Source organism: Dasypus novemcinctus, chromosome 17 (assembly GCF_030445035.2).
Source record: "Dasypus novemcinctus isolate mDasNov1 chromosome 17, mDasNov1.1.hap2, whole genome shotgun sequence".
NCBI lineage: Eukaryota > Metazoa > Chordata > Mammalia > Cingulata > Dasypodidae > Dasypus > Dasypus novemcinctus.
The window spans coordinates 94,176,183-94,190,746 of record NC_080689.1 but is presented as its reverse complement, the minus strand read 5'-3'; the positions used below and the strand labels follow the sequence as shown (position 1 = coordinate 94,190,746).

The following is a 14,564-nucleotide window of genomic DNA, read 5'->3' as shown; positions in this document are numbered from 1 at the left end:
AAGCTCAGTGTGCCAAAGATATAGCGTTCAGTTGATTTTGCAGAGTTTGCAGAAAAAAATTTAGAGATTTCTTAGAGAACTGACCTGGTTCCCGGTTGCTCCTACAACAGGGGAAGGATCCCCTCTCTATTTCAGAGTTGCTCTGTGACAGCTGGATCATCTTCACCTTCTTACCTGGGTTCATCAGTTTTCTTTGTGGCTTTCCTGGCAGGGGCGGGTCTGCTTAGTCCCAACAGCGGCTGCCCCAGCCAAGCAGGGAAGGGCTCACCTGGTCGCTGCTGCTGGCGCTAGCAGGAGCGCGGCCAGGTGTGCACGGAGGCTGCAGGTGGAGCTCACCTGCACGTACCTGTGCCACTCCCTGGGAGGTTCACCTTGGGGTCAGCTCACTCCTCGACTTCTCTTTCCTGGACACCAGGGTCTCTAGTAACCCGGGTCCTCTCAGGAAGCCCCTCTCTCGCAGCCCACCCACGGCTCCCATACCTCGCTCTACTGCGCATGCGCCGCCAAGCTCCTCTGTGGGTCCTGCCTGGTGCCCCCCCCCCCCCCGGGGCGATGGAGCATCCTGGGGTGGCAGGGCTTAGCACCCCCAGCCCTGGCAGGCCCGCAACCCCTGACTTGGCCAGCTCTGCCCCTGCACCCCCAGCCACTGGTGGGCCGAGCTGAGGAGCCCAAGGTGCTGTTCAGTGCTTGATCTTCCTGCGTGGACCCTGCTGAGTTCCTGGGTGACTCTGCTCCTCCTGCTCACGACCCTGCAGACAAGCTGCGGGGGTTGCTGTGCTGGCAGGTTCAGGAGTTTGCAGAGGAATTCAAGTAACTCTTGGTCTGTATCTTTGATATCAGGATGAGGGTGGCCTCACGCAAGGAATGAGGAAAATCTCTCACCTTCTATATTTATATTTGGAAGAGTTTGAAAACTATTAGTTTTGAATTATTCTGTATGTTTTTAGTATAATTGACCAAGGAAGCCATCTGGCCCTGGACTCTTCTGGGTGGGGAAATTTTTGATGATCGTTCAATCGCTTGTTAGAGCTCTGATTTTATTTTCTATTTATTCTTCAGTCCGTTTTGGTAGTTTGTATGCTTCTAGGAAGTTGTCTGTTCTACCTAAGTTATCTAGTTTGTTGTGCTATTGTTCATGACATTCTTTTACTGACCTTTTATTCCTCTAAAGTCTGTAGCTTGAGTGTAGTTCATAATTTTCACTGAGTTGTGAATTTTCCAGTTTCCCTTTCTCTTTGGCAGGAAGTTCAGGTGCAGCGTGCCGGGGCAAGGGAGGCTCAGCTGGGCTGGGCTGGGCTCGGCTCAGTAAGGTTTCGCTCAGTCGGGTTCGGCTCGACTCGGCTAGCCTCGGCTCGGCTCAGCTGGGCGGGGCTCCTCGGGCTGGGCTGGCCTAGGATCTGCTCCGCCGGGCTTGCCTCTGCTGGGCTCGCCTGGGCGCTGCTGGACTGGGCCCAGCTCGGCTGGATTCCGCAGGACTCAGCTCGGTTACGCTCATCAGGGCTCGGCTCGGTTGGGCTTCGCTCGGTTGGGCTCGTCTGGCTCCATTCAGCTGGTCCCCCCTCTGCCGGACGGGGCTCGGCTCACCTGGGCTGGGCTCACCTGCTGGGCTGGGCTCAGCTCGCCTGAGCTGGGCTCGCCTGGGCTCATATGGGCGCAGGGCTCTGGGCTCGGCAGGGCCTCAACTCACCCTGACTCGGCTGGGCTGGGATTGATTCGGGCTCCCCCGGGATCGATTCGGGCTCCCCCGCGCCTGGCCCCAGGCGCAGTGGGCGGGGTCCTGGAGCCCGGGCACACAAACCTGGTCCCGCCGCCAGGCTGCGTGTTCAGGGGTTCCCGGGCTCCAGCTGGGCCCCCGCAGCTCCGCACACCCCGACCATGGGCGCGGTGACCGCGAGGAGATCGGCTCCCACGGACCTTCCCCTCCTGCCCACAGCACCCCTCCCCCATTAACCTCATGCAGGTTTTGAAGGATAAACCAAGTTGATGCTTAGAGAGGGCTTCGACCTAAGCTTGGCAAACTGTTGACTTCATTTGCTTACCATCATGTCTTCAGGTCAAGAAGTTCTTTCAAGTCCCAGATGTGAAAATTCTTGTCCCCAGTAGGAGAAATAGGAAGATTCAGTATTTGATACAATAGAAAAGTCCATATAAAAATTGATCAGGGATGTATTACTTTAATTAGTGATAAAATTTTATGAAACACAGAAATGGCACAATCCTGGAAAGATTGAGAAGAATTGCTGAAAATATTTAAATTTTATAAAGAGTGCCAAAAGTTTGCAAGTTGATTATTACCAGAAAGAAAAATCCTAATAAGAGCAATAGCCTCACAAGATAAATTAAGGAATTGCTAATATTTCATTGATAAATTTCAATCTTCAAAAATCTGAATGTCATTAATATATTAAGAAGATAATTCTCAAAAGAAAAGATGCCATCATTTAAAATAGAAGCTCCTTGAAGTATTTTCATGATTTAGATTTAAAGCATGAAAATAATTTTGATAAAATATAAAAAGGAATACTCAAAATTAATGTAATGGCTCACCAATGAACAGGGGGAAAAAATAGAATATATACCCTTCTCTAGAGAAAATGCCCTCTTGATGAGAACTCCCTGTAATTGGTGTTTGTTAAGTTCTCTTGTGAGAGCTATTTGACCTGAGAAAAGAAACCTCTCAGTATTCACAGATTTGGACTGTTGTGGTCAGCCTTTCCCTCTCACTGTCCAGTCCTCAGCAGTCTTTGCTCAGTGATCTTTGAAATGGTTTGGCTCAGTCAGCCTGGATGGCTGTGAATGCATCGGCTTTGACACTGACTCTTTAAGCCAAATCTGCACCCAAGTAACTGCCCAGCATTACCTGGTTTAACACTGACTCTTTTTTCTTCCAGCACTGACTGCTTTATGACTTCTTCAGCACAGAGCACCCAAAGGGCCCGGGAAGAGATACACTCCTCGCCAGTCCCCCAAGGAGGTCCACGGCTCAGTTCAGGCTGTGGGACGGGAGCTCCCCACACACAGGTTTGCTTTGGAGAGGCAGGATGTCCAGTGGGGAGCAGGCCTTGCCCCTGAGGAGGAAGCAGGTACCACACAACCTCTGTGCAGTTCCCGCCGTGAGAAGCAGCTGGGGCTTCTGTTCCCTGTTTGGGTCACAAGCTGTGCTCAGGCTGTTCCATTAGACCTACATTCTCCCAGGGTTCTAGAATGGAGACATGAAGCCTCTGCACACCAAGGTGAGGAGGGGAGGCAAGGCTGAGAAATGACCCCCGAGGACGTCGCTGACTTGCCTGCACAGCTAGATACTAAAACAGCTGTTTAATCTCTTCTTCCCTGGAATTCATTAACAGTTCATTCACCATATAATAACGACCTTGCTAATTATGGGAAAGTCTTAAGTCAGTATATTAGTCAGCCAAAGGGGTGCTGATGTGAAATACCAGATATTGGTTGGTTTCTATACAGGGTATTTATTTGGGGTAGGAGCTTACAGATTCTAGGACATAAAGCATAAGTTACATCCCTCAGCAGTCTATTTTCACTTGTTGGAGCAAGATGGCTGCTGACAGCTGTGAGGATTCAGGCTTCCTGGGTTCATCCCTTCCAGGGTCTTGCTTCTCTCTGGATCCAAGGTTCCTTTCTTCCCAGGGCTTGCTTCTTCCTGGGCTCAGGGTTCCTCTCTTCCTGGGGCTGCTTCTCTCTCCTCTGTCAGCTGACTTCCCAGGGCTCCAGGTTAAGGCTTCAGCATCAATCTCCAACATTGAAACTCCAATTTCAGAAACCCTCAACTCTGTCCTTTGCCATGCCTTTTATCTGTGAGTCCCCACCCACCACGCGGTGGGGACTGAACACCCTAATGACATGACCCAACAAAGCTCTAATCATAACTTAATCATGCCCATATACAGACCAGACAACAAACTTAATCCAATATCAATTTTTGGAATTCATAACCATATCAAACTGCTATAGTCAGTATGTGGCTGTTTGAAGTTATTTATAAATCTGCAAAAGGAAAAGATTATGTTTGTAAACTAATCTATTCCTCTGGGTATGATACCAACAAAAAAACACCTGCCAATCTCTTTATTCTTCCATGGCCACACATAGCTGCTATTCTGTTTACGTCTTTCTACTTATTTGTATTTATATTTTGTTAGTTTAAAATATGCAATATCCCCCATATTCATATTACACATAAGTTTTCACTATGTTATACAGTCCCATGTTACATTTTTTAGGTTTCCTTCTAGTAATATACATGACCTTGGACTTACCCTTTCAGCCACTGTGATACCCATATAATAGCACTGCTCATTACAAACACTATGATGTGCTTTCACAATTTCTATTCACTTCTAAAGATTTACAACCTTTATACTAATTCTGCACATTTTAAACCTTAACTTTTATTTTCTCTACCTCTTTCTGTTTTCTGGTGACCTATATTCTAATTGTTAACTCCAAGGCTTTACACAGTTTATCCAGTTCTTTGTGTAAGTGTCTTTTCTTTTCTTTTCTTTTTTTTTTTTTGATTTTTAAAAGATACTTAGGCTTCATAAATGTTACAGAGAATATAGGGGATTCTCACATGCCCTGCTCCTCTCACCTCCCACATTTTCCCACATTAGCAACATCTTTGATTAGTGTGGTACATTGATTGCAATTGAAAACACATTTTGGAGCATTGCCACTAAGCGTGGATTATAGTTTGAATTGTACTTTACACTTTCTCCCACTCAATTCTGTAGCTTATCGCAAGATATATAATGGCCTGTGTCTGTCATTGTAATGCCATGAAGGCTGATTCCCAAGTCTCAAACATGCTCTCATATTACATCTGTTTTTCCCTCTCCCTACCCTCAGAACCTCCAGTGGCCACTGCCTCCACATCAATATTTCCTCCATTGGAAGAATTACAGATGGTCTAGAGTAGGATACTAGTAAGTCTACTTTAGTCCATAGTTCATTCCCCAATCCTGAGGATTCTGGGATGGTGATGTCCATTCCACCTTTATTTGAGGGGGGTGCTTGAATCCCATACAGCCAGTGCATGGAACTCTCTTGTTTGCAGTTGTAGGCACTCTTGATTCCTTGCTATATTGGTTCTCCTTCATCTCCTCCTTGTTACTTGTCCTGGGTCAGTCCAATGAACTGGAGCAGAGGTGTTGCAACTCCTTTAAGATTCAGGGCTAGGCTGGCACATAGACAGCCCAGAGATTTATGTCTCTTAGGCGTATACCTACCAACTTCAGTACTAATTATAAGTTCAAACAGGACAGAGGAGCCATGTGTAGGGAAACCACAAGGGAGTCTGACTCTGTCACACTGGGGAGCATAAATCCCAAAGTAGGGCCCACTGGCAAGGGCCCAGACTCCTGAGCTATCTGCCCTGACTATAGTGTCTGCATGTCTCCAGAGCCATCAGAAGCCCTCTATTTGGGTTGTATCTACTTTGACAGTCTATGTAATCATGCTAAGATGTGCATAGAGGTTACCTCTGGAGTTCCCTCCCAACTAACTTTAAAGTCTCTTAGCCAAATAAACTCATTTGTCTCCACCTTTTCCCCCATTTGGTTAAGGCCTTTTTTTTCCACTTGCATTGTTTGTTGGTACTTGGTAGCAACCCCTGGGTGCCAGGTAGTCTCATCCCCAGGAGTCATTTCCCTTGGGGGAATTTATTGCATTTATAAACTGAATCTTGGCTTAGAAGGGGCCACATTTGAGCAACAAGGAGGCTCCCTGTAGGTAATTCGACAATACTACAATACTCTGCCAAGTTTCAATTTCATCCTACAATACTATGCCAAGTTTCAATTTCAAGAGCAAAGGTTCATAATCATAGTCATCAGTATCAATGGCCCATCAATGGACCATCCTCCTCCACTAGTCATTGCCCCTGTATTTGGGACTTCAGGAGAGAATGTGGCAGAGCTCCCCAGGATGGGCATTTGATATTCTTTGGTTGCTGTGTGAATCTCCAGCCACTGTGGCCATGCCCCATGAACCTTTGAACACATTTATATGCCTTATATTTATGCCCAGTGAACCTCCTCCCATGGATCCCCCATCACTGACACCCTGCCCCACTGATCCTCCCCTGCCACAGTTGTAACCCTTCTGTGATCCACAACTTCTCAAAAGTGAAGCCAATAAGTAGCCAAATACAATTAATAAGAAAATGAAATAATATTGATAGTTTTAAACATAAGAAATAACATAAGAAATAAAATTCAGAAAATTTTAAAAAATTAAAAACATAATAAAAAATTGGGATTAAAAAATAATGAAAAATATTTAAGAAAAAATTTTTTTGACATTTTGCCTTTCATCTCTGTAAGATCTGTTGTCCTATATGTACACTGACATTTTCTGCCATTTGTTCCCGTAGTGTTTTACTTTCTTTTGTTTTGTCTTCAAAGAAGTTTTAGGTCACAGTAAAGTCACATAAGAAATATAGGGAATCCCATTTACCCAATATCCTGCCCATTTTCTTCCTTCCCATATTAATAACCTTTTTATATGTGGATGATACATTTCTTACAACTGATGAACACAGCTACTAACCATGGTCAATAGTTTACATTATGGTTTACATTTTTGACCATATACTTTTATAAATTTTGATGAAGTTTAACATGGCCTGTATCCATCATTGCAAGATCATTTAGAAAACTTCTATTGTCCCCAAAATATCCCGTTTCATCTATTCTATTTCTCCCTACCCCTCTCCTGTGGCACACAGAGACCACCAGGCTCCACTCCTTAAAGGACAAGATTCATAATTGTTTTCAGCAACACTGAGGGCTTGACACACTGGTCTGTCCTCCACTATTAGGCACCACCCATGCTCTCAAGAGATTCCCATCCCTCTATTTGAGAACATAGTGGACCTCGCCAGGATGGGAGTCCAACTCCTTCCCACTCTATGTGAGTTTCCACCCACTGATATAACACACTATGGCAAAATGATCCCTTGCACATTCCTGACAAGCCTGCCCTGACCCAAATGCCTCCCCACTGAAGACCCTAAACCAGTAGCCCTTTCTTGTCATATTGCCAAAAGAGCTTTCCCCACATGGTAGTTTCAGCTACGTACCCACGAATCCCCAGTGTTCACCAGCTCCCTCCCCCAACCCTCTCCCCAGTTCCATGGACCATTCAACTCATCCCCCCACCCTGCCCACCTGTCAAAACTGTACCACCCAACCCATTTGTATCCCTACACCCCTGTCATGCCACTTCACTGCACAAGTACAAATTTTCACATTATCATAGATTTTACCTTATGGGCATTGGCTAACAACCTTCTTCTCCCTTTCTATTTCTTGTAAACATGTCTTACAAATTTAGCTCTGTGAGTTGCTCAATTTGCTTAATTATTATCAGTGAGGTCCTTCAATACCTGGCTTGCTTCAATCACTATAAGGCAGCCTACTCAATGGAAGAAAATATTTGGTAACCATATATCTGGTAGGAGCTTAATGTCCTGCATATATAAAGAAATCCTATACCTTGAAAATAAAAAGACAAACAACCCATTTAAAAAATGGGCAAGTGATTTGTATAGACACTTCTCTAAAGAAGAAATACATATGGGTAAAATGCACATTAAAAGATGCTCAACATCACTAGCTATTAGGGAAATGCCAATCAAAACTGCAATGAGATAGTAATCTTTCACCCATTAGACTGGCAGCTATTAATAAACAGGGAACCACAAGTGGTGGAGAAGGTGTGGAAGAATGGGAAACCTGGTCCTCCACTGCTGGTGGGAATGTGGAATGATGCAATGATTATTGACAGTTTAATGGTTCCTCTAAAAACTAACTATAGATCTGGCATATGACCCAGCAATTCCACAGCATGGTGTATACCAAGAAAAATTGAAAGCAAGGACACAGACAGATAAATGCACACCAATGTACATAGTGGCATTGTTCACTATTGTTAAAAGTTGGAATCAACCCAAATGCCCATCAGGAAATAAATAGATATGGGAAGCAGACATGGCTCCACTGATAGAGCACCCACCTACCATATGGAGGGTCCAGAGTTTGATCCCCAGGGCCTCCTGACACATGTGGTAAGCTGGCCCATGCACAGTACTACCCCTGTGCAAGAAGTGTGCCTCACAAGGAGATCCACTCCACTTGAAAATCTCAGCCCACCCAGGAGTGGCACCACACACATACAGAGCTGATTTAACAAGATGATGCAACAAAAAAGAGACACAGTTTTCCCAGTGCTGCCTGATAATGCAAGTGGATGCAAAAGAATACACAGCGAATGGGCACACAGAGCAGACAATGGGAAGGAAGGGGAGAGAAATAAATAAAATAAGTCCTTAAAAAATAAAAAATAAAAGTAAATTGAAGGTTATTATATTTACCATTCAGTGGTTAGTACACTTTAAAAAGAGATTAATGGATAAACAAAATGTGGAATAAGCATACAATAGAATATCACTCATTTGTAAGAAGGGATACAGTACTAACACACGGGATAACATGGACGAATCTTCAGGACCTTATATTTATTTCTTAATAGCACAGTGATACACTCTTTGCCCTTTTTTTGTCTGGTTTGCTTCACTCAAAATAATGTATTATAGATTCATCCATGTTGTCATATGCTTCATGACATCATTTTTTCTTACTGCATAACATTCCATCGTGTATATACACCATAGTTTGTTTATCTGCTCATTAGTTGATTGACACCTAGATTGTGGTCAATTTTTGGAAATCACAAATAAAGCCACGATGAACGTCAGCAGGTAGATGTCTCTTTGTATTACTGCTATCAGCCTTCTGGGTATGTAGCTAGTATTGACATTGCCAGGTCACATGGCAAGTCTATGTTCAACTTCCTTAGGAACTGACAGGCAGTCCCCCACAGTCATAGTACCATTCTACATTCCACCAACAGTGAATGAGGTTCCTGTCTCTCCACATCCTCTCCAACACTGAGATTTCTGACTTTTTAATAGTATCCATTCTAATAGGTGTGAAATGACACCTCATTGTAGTTTTTTAAAACAAATCTATTTTATTGATACATATTATTAAAGCATACATCAATCCAAAATATTCAATCAGTGGTACTTGGTAGAAACACATAGTTGTGCATTCACCACTTCAGTCATTTTTAGAGCAATTTCATTATTCCAATAGTAATAGTAATGATAATAATAATAAAGCAATCTCAGCACCTCCCAATCTCTCTATGCTTCCCCTGCCATACATAGCTGCTATTCTTTTTCATTTTTTCTAGGTTATTTTTATTTATATTTTGTAAAAACAGTTTTATGTATGCAATATCACCCATATTCATGTTTTATGTGAGGTTTTACTATCTTACACAGTCCCATGTTACAGTTTTTAGCTTTCCTTCTAGTAATGTACATGATCTCGGACCTTCAACCACTATCAAATCCATGTAATAGCTCTGCTAGTTACAAACACTGTGATGTGCTCTCACCAATTCTATTAATTTTCTAAGATTTACAAACAACCTTTTTTACTAGTTCTGCACAGATTAATCTTCAGCTTTCCATTCTCTGTCTTCATTCTATTTTCTGGTGGCCTGTATTCTAATTATTAGCTCCTTAAGTTTACACAATATATTTAGTTCATAATAGCATAATCATACAGTATTTGTCCTTTTATGTCTGGCAAGCTTTGCTCAAAATAATATCCTCCATGTTCATCCATGTTGTCATATGCTTCATGACTTCATATCTTGTTATAGCTGCATAACATTCCATCATGTGCACATACTACAAATGTTAATCCATTCATCAACTGATGGACACGTGGGTTGTTTCCAACCTCTGGCAATCGTGAAGAATCCTAATAAGAACATTGGTGTGCAGAGTCTGTGTCTCTGCTCTCAGTCCTACTGGGTATATAGCTAGTAATGATGTTGTCAGGTTACATGGCAAGTCTATATACAACCTCCTTAGAAACTGCCAAACAGTCCTCCACAGTAGCTGTACCATTATACATTCCCACCAACAGTAAATAAACATCACTGTCTCTCACATCCTCTCCAACATTTACAGGTTCTGACATTTTATGGCAGCCAATCTAATAGTTTTGAAATGATGTCTCATTGTGGTTTTAATTTGCATTTCCCTAATTGCTAGGGATGTTGAATCATTTATTTATGTGTTTCTTTGCCATTTGTATTTCTTCTTCAAACAGTTATCTTGTCAAGTCACTTGCCCATTTTTAATTGTTTAGTCTTTTTATAGCACATATTGAGTAACAGTGGTGACAGTGGGCCTACAATCTTGTTCTAGATCTCAGTGGGAAAGCTTTGTCCTTCCCATCGAATACATGGGTAGCTGTAGGTTTTTCATATCTATAGTTTACCATATTGAGAAAGCTTCCTTCTATTTCTATCTTTAGAGAGTTTTTAACAAGAAAGGGTGTTGTATTTTGTGAAATACGTTTTCTGCATCAATGAATAGGATCATGTGATTATTCTTCTTCAGCTTATCAATATGGCTTATTACACCAATTGATTTTATTCTATTGAACCACCCTTCCATACCTGGGATAAAACCCACTTTCTCCTGGTGTGAAACTCTTTGAATGTGCTTTTGGAATCTGTTTGCAAGTATATTGTTGAGGATATTTGCATTTCTATTCATTAGAGATATTGGTCCAGAATTTTAAAACTTTTTTAATATATTTATCTAGGTTTGGTATTAGGGAGATGTTGGTTTCATGGAATGAGTCTGGTAGTATTCTTTCCTTCTGAAGTGTTTTGGAAGAGCTTGAGCAAGATTGATATTAGATCATCTTTGAACAGTTGGTAATTTCACCTGTTAAGGCATCTGGTCCCAGGCTTTTCATCCTTTGGAGGTTTTTGATGACTGTTTCAATCTCTTAATATGTTGTGCTCTTCCAATTCTTCCAGGGTCAGTGTAGGTGGTTCCTGTGTTTCTAGGAAATTATCCATCTCCTCAACATTGTCTGTTTTTTTCATATACAGTTGTTCATAGTATCCTCTTATGAGCTCTCTTATTTCTGCAGGACCATTAGTAATATCCCCTCTCTCATTTCTGATTATATTTATCTGTGTATTCTCTCTTATTTCTTTGTCAGTCTGGGTAAGGGTTTGTTGATTTTGTTGATATCAAAAAAACTTTTGGTTTTCCTATTTTTCTTTTTCTTTTTTTTTTTAAAGATTTTATTTATTTATTTAATTCCCCCCTTCTCCCCCAGTTGTCTGTTCTCTGTGTCTATTTGCTGCATCTTGTTTCTTTGTTCACTTCTGTTGTCATCAGTGGCACGGGAATTGTGGGCGGCACCATTCCTGGGCAGGCTGCACTTTCTTTGGCACTGGGTGGCTCTCTTTACGGGGCGCACTCCTTGAGCGTGGGGCTCCCCTATGCGGGGGTCACCCCTGCGTGGCAGGGCATTCCTTGCGTGCATCAGCACTGCGCATGGACCAGCTCCACACGGGTCAAGGAGGCCCGGGGTTTGAACCGCGGACCTCCCATGTGGTAGACGGACACCCTAACCACTGGGCCAAGTCTGTTTCCCTCTTATTTTTCTGTATTGTTTCTTTGGTTTTTTTTTTAAGATTTATTTATTTATTTATTTCTCTTCCCTCCCCCCCCCCCCCCACCCTGGTTGTCTGTTCTCTGTGTCTATTTGCTGTGTCTTCTTTGTCTGCTTCTGTTGTCAGCGGCATGGGAATTTGTGTTAGGGAATCTGTGTTTCTTTTTGCTTCTTTCCTTCAGCTTGGTTTGGTGTTGGTTTGTTGCTTTTTTTCTAGTTCCTCCAAGTATATAGTTAGATCTTCAATTTTAGGTCTTTCCTCTTTTTTAATCTAACACTGCCTTTGCAGTGTCCCATAAATTTTGAAATGCTGTGTTCTCATTACATTCATCTCAAGATATTTGCTGATTTCTCGTAATTTCTTCTTTAACCCACTGATTATTTAAGAGTGTGCTGTTTAATCTCCATATGTTTAAGAATTTCCCTTTTTCCATCATTACTGATTCCCAGCTTCATTCCATTATTATCAGATAAAGTGTTTTGTATAGTTTCAATCTTTATAAATTTATTGAGACTTGTCTTGTGACCCTACAAATGGTCTCTCTTGGAGTACGATTGATGAGCACTTGAAAAGTAACATACACCCTGCTGTTTGGGGATGCAGTGCTTCATAGATGTTTGTTAGGTCTAGTTCATTTATCATATTATTCACACTCTCTTTCTTTCTTTTTCCTCTGTCCTAATTTTCTATCCAATACTGAGAGGGGTGTATTGAAGTCTCCAACTATTACTATAGTGGTATCTATTTCTCCCTTCAGTTTTATCAGTGTGTTCCTCATGTATCTTTGGTCACTCAGGTTAGGTGTATAAATATTTAATACAGCTATTTCTTCTTGGTGAATGGCCTCTTTTAAAATATATAATGACCTTCTTCATCCTTTATAACAACTCTTCACTTGAAATCTATTTGTCCAATACAAATATTATTACTCTAGTCTCTTTTGTTTACTATTTATATGAAATATCTTTTTCCAACATTTTACATTTAACCCAGTTGTGACCTTGTATCTGAAGTCAGTCTTTTGTAGAAAACATATAGATGGCTCATATTTTTTAATTCATTCTATCAGTCTATGTCTTTGGATTGGGGAATTTAAGTCATTAACATTTAATGCTATTATTATAAAGCCATTACTTACATCATCCATTTTGTCCTTTGTTTCCCTCAGAATATCATTCTATTGTCTGTCTTTTTACACTTTAATTTTTACCCTTCCTAATATCTTCATTTCTATACTCTTCTGGAAGTCTCACCATTGCTTTTTCCTTGGAAGCTGCAGCATTCCCTTCAGTATCTCTTGTAATTCTGGTCTTTTAGTAATATACTTCATCAATTTTTATTTGTCTGTGAAAATATTGAAATCACCCTCATTTTTGAAGTACGGTTTTGCCAGATATAGAATTCTTCTCGGCTCCATGGTTTCTGATGAGGGTTCTGCACTTAATCTTTTCAAGTATTTTTTGTATGTGTTGCTTTTCTTTTCTCTTGATGCTTTCAGAATCCTCTATCTCTGACATTTGTCATTCTGAATAGTAGCTGTCTCAGAGTAGGTCTATTTGGATTTATTCTTTCTGGGGGTGCATTGTCCTTCTTGGATATTGATGTTTATGTCTTTCAAAAGGGTTGGGAAGTTTTCAGTCATTATTTCCACAAATATTCTTTACTCCCCATTTCTAATCTCTTCTCCTTCTGGAGCACTGACAATGTATATAAACATTTCTCATTTCCATTCAATTTTCTGAGACTCGGTTTCATTTTTTCCATTCTCTTCTCTTTCTGTTCTCCTGACTGTTCAATTCAGATATCGTGACTTTGAAATCACTTATTCTGTCCTAGAGAAATTAAAATCTGCTCATATATGTCAATATCTTTTTATTCTCATCCATCATGTCTTTCATTCCCATAAGGTATGTTACTTTTCTTTGCAGACTTTCAAATTGTTCTTTATGCTCACTCAGTATCTTCTTAATATCCTTTATTTCTTTAGTCATATTTTCTTTAAATTCTTTGAATTGATTTAGGAGAGTTGTGTGATTATCACTTATGAATTATCTTAAATCCTGTATCTCTTTAGGTCATTTGGTTTGTTTCTTTGGCTGGGCCATCTCTTCCTCTTTCCTAGTATGGCTTGTGATTATTTGCTGATGTCTAGCTATCTGAATATGTTGGTGAATTTACTCTGATGGCCAAATTCTCTCTTCCATGTTTTTTTCCACAGCTCTTCTTTGTTATTTGTTTCAACTTATTCTATGTTCTTCAAATTACCCCATACTTACCTAGCAGGAGAGCTACAAAGAACATGAAGGTGGTTTTTCCCAGGGTGAGGTCTACCCATTGTACTCTGGTTGTGCGATTTCTCTGAGTATGGGAAAATCTCCTGCCTAATTTGTGGTAGTGGGTGACTGCATTTGTGTTCTCCCATTTAAAAAAATCACCCAGCTTAGGTTATCAAAATAGGACCAAGGGTCCACCAATGGGTGAAGACTTTCTCCCAGTGGTTAGGATACATAGGATACAGAGAGAAGTAGAAACTTTTTTTCCCATCCAATTTTCAGACATGATGGCTCCATGGAAGTGTTTCAGTCTTTGCTTTCCTGTGTCTTGGTCTATCTAGAGCTGAGATTCTTATGTGTTGGTGAGCTTGCTAACAAGTAACATATAGCCAAAATGGCCACTAAGCATGCATAATGGCTATCACAAATGGCACCACCCTTCTTCTTTGCCATCTTCCCACCAGAGAAGCCCACGTGCGCCAACTTCAAACCTGCCTCCTCCAATCAACAGCCGCTTCAAATTACCCCAGTCCCCTTAGCCTATCTCTAATTGCCACACCACCCCAAGCCCTTACCACTGCCTATATAAGCTTTATCACTTCCTCAATAAACTAGACCTGCGCCACGAGCCTGCATCTCCGGAGCAGTTACTGTGTGTTTCTGGGCTGTGTGATCCCAGGGCTCTGCCATCACTTACCTCATGAACAACTAGCCGGC

General features: G+C 41.6%; 1 pseudogene; it reads left to right on the top strand.

The window, feature by feature from the left end:
• The first annotated feature begins 13,842 nt into the window (after nt 1–13,842).
• LOC111761811 (U1 spliceosomal RNA) lies at nt 13,843–13,995 on the top strand (annotated as a pseudogene).
• The last annotated feature ends 569 nt before the right edge of the window (nt 13,996–14,564 follow it).